Genomic DNA, 10,853 nt, shown 5'->3' with positions numbered 1-10,853 from the left:
TTTCTCCTGAAAGCAGATTCACTCCACGTTTTCTTCTCATTAAGAGAGGGAGAATTGCTGCCAAAGAGTGAGTGGGGTGTTGACTGAAAGTAGATGGGGAAGAACATCTCCTCCACACTGACTGTTGCTGCTGTTTGTACTTCTGTAGTTTATGTTTCTTTTATCACAGCAGAAAATCAGATTAGCTTCCAGATTGCAGCTGAAGAATCAGCCAGATGCTTCTGGAAACAGTATGAAAACACTATGGAGCTTCTCAGCTCTGGGTCCTGCAGGCAACAGGGCTGACCTATCCTGTGCAAGAAATTCCTTCTGAAGACATCAACCAATTCTGGCTTTCTCAAAGTCTCCTCTTGTTACAGCATTTATTTGAGTGTCATGGCAACTGTCTTTCTTAAAAACTGTTGACAGATTTGTGCTTTCTGTCTCTTGTCATTCTTTCTTTAGGTCAAGTGACATTGCCATAGCCAGGTGAAGTCCTGTGGAGTCCATGACCAAGAAAAATATTTCTGTAATTGGGGGTGAATTCTGTGGGCTCTCTTCTGTCAAGTGCTGCCTGGATAAAGACTAGAAATCTGTTTGCTTTGAAAGGACTGATGACATTGGAGGGCTTTGTAGGTATCAGGTAAATCTTCTTGTCCATTACTACTTGAAGCCCTCCTTGCAGATGGGTGCATGCAACATTTTATCTCATGTTAGGTAATATGAGAGCTTGATAGTGACTAAACCTGATAAAATTCTGCCTGTTGACTTAACATCCCCCAACCCCACATTTTAAGAGTGTTTCTCTTTCCCTCTGTTGGCTGCAAAATACATTGCAGATGTCCCATTTTTTCCTTTTCTACTGTCTATAAAAACCACACACAACATTTCATTTCATTAGTTTTTCTGTTTTTCAGAAGAGGGAAACAATTTGGTGAAGCAGGGAGGAAGAGTAACAAAACAACATATATTAGAAAGCACAAAGGGATTAGAAAATTTAGAGTGGTTGCTTCTGATACATCTGAAAGGTAAATGAGCTAGAATTACCTGCTAACAACTCCTTCCAGAAATATTCCTCTCCAATCTTCAACTTTACTTTTTCTATTAAAAAAATGCAGGTATTTTTATGACATTTCTTATCTTTGAATAAGGTATAAAATTTGATACTATTGTAAACTTCTTGCTTTGAGAAGTTCAAAGTCCTTTTTCTTCCAGATGAGGGTAGAGAGCACCTGCAAATGGGTTTTCTTGTCCTTACACATACTCAGTTTTAAAGTTAAATTGTTTTAATATGTACATCCAACCCTACAACTTGCTAGTAACCATTGACAATATCATTTATTTAAATGGTATGCTTATTAAATGCCAAAAAGTATCAGTCACCTTCATTGATCTCTAACTTGGTTTACTTTTAAACTCATTTTCTGGACAAGTGAATGGAATTGAGGTGTCACAGTTATATTTCACATCATAAAACTAACACAATTTTGGACAGCTACTTAAAAGTGGCCTTATGACATTTCTTAGTTGAACAAATGTGTTGTATCTTGGCTCCATTTTGGGAACTAATACTGACTATAGTCTTATTCAGTTATAAAATGAATCCTCTTAGCAAACCACTATACCTTTCTTAATCAAATGTGGGCTGAAAACTCTGTTAATTTGTTTTTAGTAACAGAAAATTCTACTCTTGAAATCCAGTCACACCTTAGTGTACAGATTAAACACTGTTATAGATTCTAAGACTGTCATTTATAAGAAGTATGGACTTGGGCAAATCATAAAACCTCTCTGTCCACTGTTTATTTCTTAATATTTTGGAAGGGATAATAGTAATACCCCCTTTGTATAGTGATCATAGTGAGTAAGTGAATGAATAATTACATCAATCACTTATAAAAGTGACATCTCTGCATATGGTTACATGTCAGTTGTTATTCATGCCTAGAGTGAGACCCCCACATTTTGAGTCTCCTTAAGCATCTTAGCAAGGTTTGGCAATTACTGAACAGCAGTGAAATCATTTGAGGCAGGGATGATGTTGGAAGTGTAGCCATTATTCTGCCTGATTATCAGTTCTGTGGTTTTTAAACTCTAAAGGGATTTGAAGTTAAAATTTGCTGAATATACAGCATGAGGATTTTTTTTATAATCCTCTGGGCAAAATTTCAACATCTTATGAACAGCTTCTATAAAAAATAAACTTTCATCATAATGCTCTGACTTTTCTGACTTTTCTTAACACAGACATACCTATATGATTCACTATTATATTTGAAAACCAAGAATGATGCCTGGCATATATTTCCTACCCAATATATTTATGTTTAATAAGTGGATTTCTGAGAAGAAAGCTGTCCTGAGTGACTGCTAAGAATGTTTATAGAGATATAGACTCTCCTTCTCACATTTTTTAGTTACATAACTGTGGAGACTAAGGTATTATAAACATCCTTTAATGGACTGAAACATATTTTGCATGTTGCTGGTGGTAACCTTGAGAACTTTTTCCTGAGATGTACTTCTCTATCAGTCTCATGATCATTATTTGGAGTCTAGTTGTCCTTCCATCCCCCAAAACTTTTTTATAATGGGTTAGAGGTTTCATATGTAGAATTGATCTAAGCACTTTGAAATTCCACCTTCACTGGTAGGTTCCAATAAGAACACTGGGAATTCAGTGTTTCTATTTTCTCCTTTTTTGTGACAGTTTCCTGGGATTCAGTGTATTTTTATTTTCTTCTCTGGTAGTACCATTTGTACTTTACTATCGTGATTTCTCTTTCATTTTTCTCTCTGCCAAACAAGTGTTTTCTCAGACACAACCATTTCTACTTTCTGATTATGTTCCACCAACCAAATGGGTATTTTCTCCTTGTATAGCTGAAAACTTTCTAATAGTAATTATATGTGCTCTGAAGACATTAATTTCAATCAATTCTTGATCTCTTTATTAACATTAAGTAAGATTGATGGTAGAAAGTAGGTTGTGATATGATATATATATCAGTTTTCTTTGATGTTACCTTATGAATGAAATTACTTGAAAAGTTAATAAATTACATTCAAAATGCTAAGGATTTAATAAGTACTCAATACTATAAAATAATCTTGATATTTTTGAGTCAAACTGCAGATCTAAAAAATATTAAAGCAAGCTAAACTGTGCTTTTCAAACTTTAATGTACACATGGATTACTGGAGAGTCTCATGAACTAATTTGGAGTATACAAAAATTCTCCATTTCTGACAAACCCTAAGTGATATTTATGCTGATTATCAGATAACTATTTCACATAGTAAAGTTTTAAAGTATAGCATATAGACAAATAGATGCCATGTGGGTACAATATAATATAAAATGTTACTGTTACTGTTAAATTAGAAAATTAAGTAATATACACCCTTTAATGAAATATGTTTTTTTAAAAAAACATAAATTTCATAACTCCTCCTTTCTCAAAAAATGGCAAAAAAGAATATAAGACAATAAATGGTTTGAAAAAGACTTAAAAGAATATAGTTGTTCACTTTTGCTACATATATAAGAATTAATCACTGGGAGAACATCAACAAAAAAGGATGTCAGCCTATTCACAAGATTCTGGTGGTGTTGATCTGGTGTCCCAATAAAATACTCTGCTACATAATATAGGAAACATGAACAGCTAAAATATTAATTATGGCAGACATATAGTCATAACCACAACTTAAATGAATACTCTGGTTGAAATAGATAAAATAAATAAGAGAAGACTTGAAAGGAGACTCCTGAAAATCTTATTAGCAGTCAAAAAGAAATAATTATGGGGCAGAAAAATTAGTGTGGTCAATTTTGGATTCCTAGAATAAATAAATCTTTAATAAGAATTGGAAGGAAAATAAACCTGAATGTGGACAAATCAAACACTCTATTTTGTGGATATTTAATTTTTTTTGTAATACCCACTCTCCTAATATTTATTCATTTCTGTAATACAAAGGAAGGAGAGGATCCAAATTGCTTAAGGTGATTTTCTATAATCAAAAAGAATTTAAATGTAATAGATTTGAAAACCTGTGGTTTGTGACATTTCAGTGACAGTATAATAGGCTGGATTTATATTGCATTATTTTATTGGATTACCACCTTAACCCCATCAAGTAATTGGAAAATTTTGAGGAAGCAAAAAGTTTGTTGTAGGAAGGAAGACACTGAATTAGAGATTAATATCATCTGAACCAGTGCTTCTCAGTTTTCATATGCATCTTACTCATTTGAGGATTTTGTTATGTTAGTTCTGATTCAGTAAGTCTAGGGAGGGATCTAAAATTCTGCATTTCTAACAATGTCCCTAGGGATCCCCTTTGTGCTGGTCCACAGACCATACTTTGGGAAGCAAGGATCTAAAACAATGGTTCTCAAATTTCAGTTATTTTTTCTTAAGCATTTAACTTGTTTTCTTTTTATTTTATGAATAATGCTGACAGTAACATCTTTTAACAATAATCTTTGTTTGCAAGTCTGAATATTTCCTTATAAGGATATATAAATTACAAGGATTTTTATATACATTGCAAAATTACTGAGAAAATATTGTACTAACTTATACTCTCCCTAGTATGTTTTGATCTAATCCATTTTAACTCATTTAAATGACTGTTACCCAGCAATAGTAACAATGGGGTAAATAACTTATACTGGAAACAGACTTAGTACATTTTCTTGAGAGCAATGTCTCAATATGTATGACATTCTTGAGACTTATTCATTCAGTTGGGAAGTTCTCACTTGGAATTTCTTGTGATTGCCATCTGATGAGTGCTAAGACTGAATTTAATGTGACTACTTTGTTCACATGTTTAGAACTTTAGGTGAGATAGTGAGAATTTCTGAGGACTTTTTGAATATTTCTCTCTCCTAGATATTTTCTTCCATGTGCCTAGCTTGGACTTCCTAACAGTATTGTGGACTCAATGTAGTTGGAGATTTTATAGTAAAGATTTAGAATATTCCCCAAAAACTCAAGTGCTCAAGTCTTGATATCCAATGCAGCATTGTCAAGAGGGGGGGTTTTGGAAAGTTATTCATTCATTAGGGCTCTGACATCATCAATGAATTAATTTATTGACAGCTGAATGGATTACTAGGCAGTGGTAGAAAGAGTAGGCAGGTGGGACATTGTTTAAAAGCAGACCATGGGTTCAGGGGTTACTCTTGGGGACTCTATCTTGTCCTGGGCTTCTTTCCCCAACCCCTGCTTTCTGGCTACCCTTAACTGAAAAGCTTTCCTTGGCCATACCCTTCCACCTTAATTTTCTGCCTTGCCTGAAGCCAAAAGCAGTGGAGCCAAAACCTTTGAATGCATGAGCCAAAAGAATTCCTTCTCATTGTCAGGTATTTGGGTCACAGCTACAAAAACTAACTTCTTACATGGCTGCTGGGTTCCACCAAAATGAGTCTTCTAAGACACCCAGGTGGAAGTTGCAAGGCTAATTATTATTTAGTGTTGAAAGTCATTCAGTGTCATTTCAACTGTATACTGTTGGTCAAAAGCAAGTCATAAAGATACTGAGTTTCTAGGGGAAGGAGCTACATAAAGGCACAAGTGCTGAGAGATGTATGGAGGTGGTGTTATGTGTGCATTTGTTTGAATTGGCATTTATTCCAGAAAATTTTTCAACTCTTCACTGGCTATTTGTAAATCATGAAATTAGTTCTCAAGTTGCCATGAATACTTCTAATTTACTGCAGGAGAATCCTGAAGAAGGGAGAGTCAGTATTTACAAATTGGTGATAATCAATGCTTCTAAGGAGTTGATGTGCTTCAGTGACTACATCATCCCAGATCATTATCTTAACTTCATGCACAATTCCCATATTCTTGAGTATTTCAGGATGTATGCCAAAGACTTGAACTTTTTAAAGTATATCCAGTCCAAGGTAGGCAGTTTTGTGGGTGTCTTTGTGTTTTAAGTTCTTCATCAGGTAAATGAATTATGTGACTTCATTTACCAGTGCTTATGTGTAAATATTAGCTTGATATGCCCAAGTACAAAGACTCCACTCTTTGTTCTCTCTCTAAAATACCCCTGGGAAAGTTTCTCATATATTTTGGTTGCAGACACATAAAGAAACCTGCCACCAGTATTTTCATTGTCTTCATTTCACACTCTGTTTATAATAAAGGAGATGACGGGAATGAATAGGTATGGGAAATTTAAATCTTTCTGGTTCCACAACTTTTCCACTATTGCTTTATTCTTTTATACTTTATGAGGCACTTTTAAATATATTATTTTTTGTGATCACCAAAACAACCTGGTGAAGTACTTAGTGACTGGGAAATTATTGAGGAAGCAAAGAAGTTAAATCTGGTGGAGAGAGTAGAACACTGAATTAGGAAACAAAACCCTGAATTCTGGTCCTTGTTCTTACTACTAATTAACTTGTGACCTGAGATGAGTTAGTTTCTCAACTTGAATTTATCATAATTTCCTTTTTATGTAAAATAAGATGATTGTACTGTATGACTTTTGGTTCCTTCCTTCTCTGAAATCTGCTGTGATTTTCCCATAATTTATAATCATGACCATAAACAGATATATCACCTGACTTAAAGCCCAAACCTTTTACCTTCTTCTGTTTAGCAAAAATAATAAAATGGTAATATCTTGTGACAATTTCCAAAGCCAGTCATTTACAGTCCAGTGGTGCATCTCTGACGTGTTTAAGTGACAGTTCTTGAACAAGTTTGTTAATGTACTAAGCAGTGATGATGCAAAGACAAAAAAATTAGTAACTTAACTAAGTAACTGTGTTTAAAGACACAGAAAAATGAAGAAAATTATTATTATATATATATAAGTAAAAAATGAAGTGATAAGTGCTATAGAGATCTATACATTGCAGTTCAGAAGAGGGATATTTAACCCATCAGGGAAGAGGAATCAAGTTTCAGAAAAGATTTTTAGAGAAGATAATGTCCAAGCTGAGTCTTGAGTAGAAAGGAGTCTACTAAATGAAGAAGGAATAAAAGGATTATCCAAGTAGAAGCACCAGCATGTGTAAAAACACATGACAGGAACTATAAATAGTACAGGATGGTTAAGGCTTAGTGTCTCTATTATTCAACCAAGACATTCTAGCTAAGGCCCTAAAATTTCATTGGAATGCATTCTTGATGTTTCCTTAGAAAGGCAGAGTAACCCATTCTTATTGCTTTTTTGAAAAATTAAAAATTATACCACTAGTTTCCTATCTCACAGCATCTTTCTCTATAATTACTTGTAAAGTGGGCATATGTAAAAGGCAAAGAAAGATTCCTTTAAAAAATAAGAGCAACTGAAATATTTCCCTGCTGTAACATGAAAGGAAGCCTCATAGTCACATGTTTGAGGTTAATCAAAGAGAACAGGATTTGGGTGTCAGAAGACATCAGAGAGTATGAGGATGTCTGGGGTTAGTGGAGAAATAGGTGCTTAGTGCACAGAAAGTCACAGAAGTACAGGAGAAATTCAGCATTTATTCAGGTGCTACAATGCCTTAAGGCAGAGATTAAAATCCTCACAAATCCTAATTTTCTAGAGGCACAGGAGAGTACATTATCTGTCAACTTATTTTACTTTATCTGCCTTATAGAACTCTTCTCATTCAGACCACAACCTCAAACAAAACTGTTCTTTAAGGAGTATGAAAATCAAATATTCTTGCAAGGATCCTAATGATGTGATGGTACCTGTGGTATCAACCATTTGTGTAACATTTTGCAGGATAAGTCATGTCTGGGAAGATATACATTGTACTGGCTATGGTTACAGTTCCCTGTATATGTTACTTTTCTTTCAGACCACTGTGTACAGTGTGAAGAAGAGACCTGATTTCTCTACTTCAGGCCAATGGGAGGTGGTCACTGAGTGTGAAAGGAAAAAGGAAGTGAATATCTTTGATGGAGTCATGCTTTGCACTGGTCATCACACTAATGCTCACTTACCCCTGGAAAGCTTTCCAGGTGAGTGACCTACCAGAGAGGAGGTTGAACCTAAAACCATGCCTTCAACACTGAGGAATAGAAGGTTGTGGTCTGAGTAATTTTTACCTTGGGGTGAAATAAAACTTACCCTAATTGTGCATGTTCCCTTGAAAATAGGATTTGTATTATTGCCATTTGGACAATGGTAATTTTAGAGTTTACAGGTCTGTGAACAATCATGCCACCTCATAATGCCATTTTAGTCAAGGCTGGAATACATACAGAATGGTAATCCCATAAGATTTAATGAGGACTGAAAAATTCCAGGCTGAGTAGTATCATAAGCCATTATAATATCATGGTGATATTGATGTACAAACCTGTCTGCACTGTAAGTTGTATAAAATTATAGCTCACACAATTATGTATGTGGTACATAATAATAATAAACAACCTTGTTACTGGTTTATGTATTTACTATTTTTAGCATACAGTATACTGCTTCTACTTATAGAAATATTTATTGTAAAGCAGACTGTCATGTTACAGCAACTAGCCTCACTTGTCTCATGTTTATTGTGGGTCTTGATTGCATCAGGAGGCCACATCAAGTGACTGACCTAAACAATCTATGCTTATGTAAGTACTTATGTAATGTTTTCACAGTAATAAAACCAACTTACAGCAAATTTTTTGAGAACGTATGTATTTCTGACAAGTAGAACATGATTGCATTTAGTTACACAATGAGCTTGGTCTCCATAAGGATCAAAAAGGAAGTCTGTGGAACTCTAACACAGCATTTGTTCAGATGTGGCACTTTTCAGTGATTGAGGAAACAAACAAATATTGAGTTCTAAGGGTTAAATGAAAACTTGAATAATTTAGTTTCAGTTTGGGGCATATACTTGCTTTTTCTAAAAAAATGCAATTTATGTATATCCTCGAGTATACAGAAACATATATACTCTAATTGAAATGGCAGTATGTATCTAAGGGAATGGAAAGACACAAGAGAATGGCAGTTTTCTGAGGCAGTTTGGATTTGTGAGTTTGCAAATACAAAGTACATACTACTTATGGTAAAGGAATCACAAGTTACTATTCTGGGGCTATGGAAGAAAAAATAAACAAATGTATTCAGAATGACAAGAATAACTGAATAAAGGGATATCATATGGAGAATATGTGCTTCAACTTTAAATTCTACAAAAGAATGATTTTACAAATAATATCCATAATATAAACTATCATCCAAAATTATTTTATGTTCTCTTGCAGAAATTGAGAAGTTCAAAGAACAGTACTTCCATAGGCAATACTATAAAAACCCAGAGGCATTGGCTGGAAAAAGAGTCATTATAATTGTTGGGAATTCTGGAGGAGATCATGCTGTAGAGATTAGCTACGCAGCCAAGCAGGTTTGAGTCAATGATTTACGTTGCTTCATTCTATCTTCAGTCTTATCAAGAAGGTAGACTCAACAGATTATGGAAGGCTGCACATTGCCCATCAGTACCAGTGGCAAATATGGGGCTTGGTTTCATTGCCTCAATTGGCATCATGATTGATGCTAATGAAGAGGCATTACTGGTTAGAGTACCACTATTCAGTTGGCTTTATATTAAGGAATAAGTTCACTGCTTCAGGCTGCACTCAGAATCCCAGTTAGGTCTGGGGCTGTAGCTCAGTGGCAAAGTGCTGGCCTGGCACATGTGAGGCACTGGGTTCCATCTTTAGCACCACAGAAAAGTAAGCAAATAAAACAAAGGCATAAGTCCATCTACAACTACAAAAAAAAAAATATTGAATCCTAGTTAGCTTCTCCCTGGCTTTGATGAAGACCAGGTATTTGCTGGAAGAGGATGTGTAAATGTAATATGGAGAGTGTGAATTGTCCATTGGCCAGAAGAAATTCCATGTTCTCACATAAAGGAAGGTGCATTTTGGTAATTAAAAACTTTTACTTAACAGAATGGTGGGTGAGTTTCCTTTTTGCCACTCAAATGGAAAAAAGAAGAAGCAACCTAATCTTTCCAAGAACATAAGAATATCAGCACTTACCCACTGAACCACTTCCCAGCCCTTTTTATATTTTCTTTAGAAACACTCACTGAGTTGATTAGGAGCTTGCTAAATTGCTGAGGATGGCTTTGAACTCGTGATCCTCCAGCCTCAGCCTCTGGAGCCACTGGGATTATAGGCATGTACCACTGAGCCCAGCCTATTCCATAATTTTTAATGAGTCCTATAGGTGGTAAGTGCTAGTGAAGTTCAGAGGAGGAGAGAGAATTCTCAGCCTGAATGGTTAGTGATGTTCTCATAGAAAGCCAACTTGATCTGAATCTTAAAAATTAATGGGCTGAGGAGAATTTAAAAGAGGAGAACTTTTCAAGCACATTAACTTTAAACAGAAAATTAGTGGTGGATCACAGTGAGATATATTCTTGGACAGTGTTTGGGAAGGAAAATAGCAGAAAAAATTTTAAAAGGATTATACAGAACTAAAATGCCACACTAGTGAGTTTGAATTTAATCTTGAATAAAGGAGGAGTGCTTTCAGATCATGAGCCAGAATGATAAAAGTAAACAATATTTTCCATGCCTTAGGTATTCCTCAGCACCAGGAATGGGGCTTGGATCCTGATTCATGTAGGGGACCATGGATATCCTTTTGATGTGGTACACTTTTCTCAACTTAAACATCTTATATCAAAGATAAGTGGCCAAGTGTTAACAAATACATTTTTGGAAAAAAGTATGAATCAAAGATTTGATTATAAAATGTTTGGCCTGATGCCTAAACAGAGGTATGTTCTCAGGATGGGAATGGAGTTGATAATGGCTAAGATACAAGAACAAGGATTGTTCACACAGGCTATCAGAGCTATCTCTATCCATATATTAAGAAAATCAAGAGAA

The 10,853-nt window shown here is 35.0% G+C and overlaps 1 pseudogene; it reads left to right on the top strand.

Moving 5' to 3' along the window:
* The first annotated feature begins 487 nt into the window (after positions 1-487).
* Positions 488-10,741, top strand: LOC124975187 (flavin-containing monooxygenase 5-like; annotated as a pseudogene).
* The last annotated feature ends 112 nt before the right edge of the window (positions 10,742-10,853 follow it).

Source organism: Sciurus carolinensis, unplaced genomic scaffold (assembly GCF_902686445.1).
Source record: "Sciurus carolinensis unplaced genomic scaffold, mSciCar1.2, whole genome shotgun sequence".
Lineage (NCBI taxonomy): Eukaryota > Metazoa > Chordata > Mammalia > Rodentia > Sciuridae > Sciurus > Sciurus carolinensis.
The sequence above is the reverse complement of the archived record's forward strand: the minus strand, read 5'-3'. Positions and strand labels throughout refer to the sequence as shown.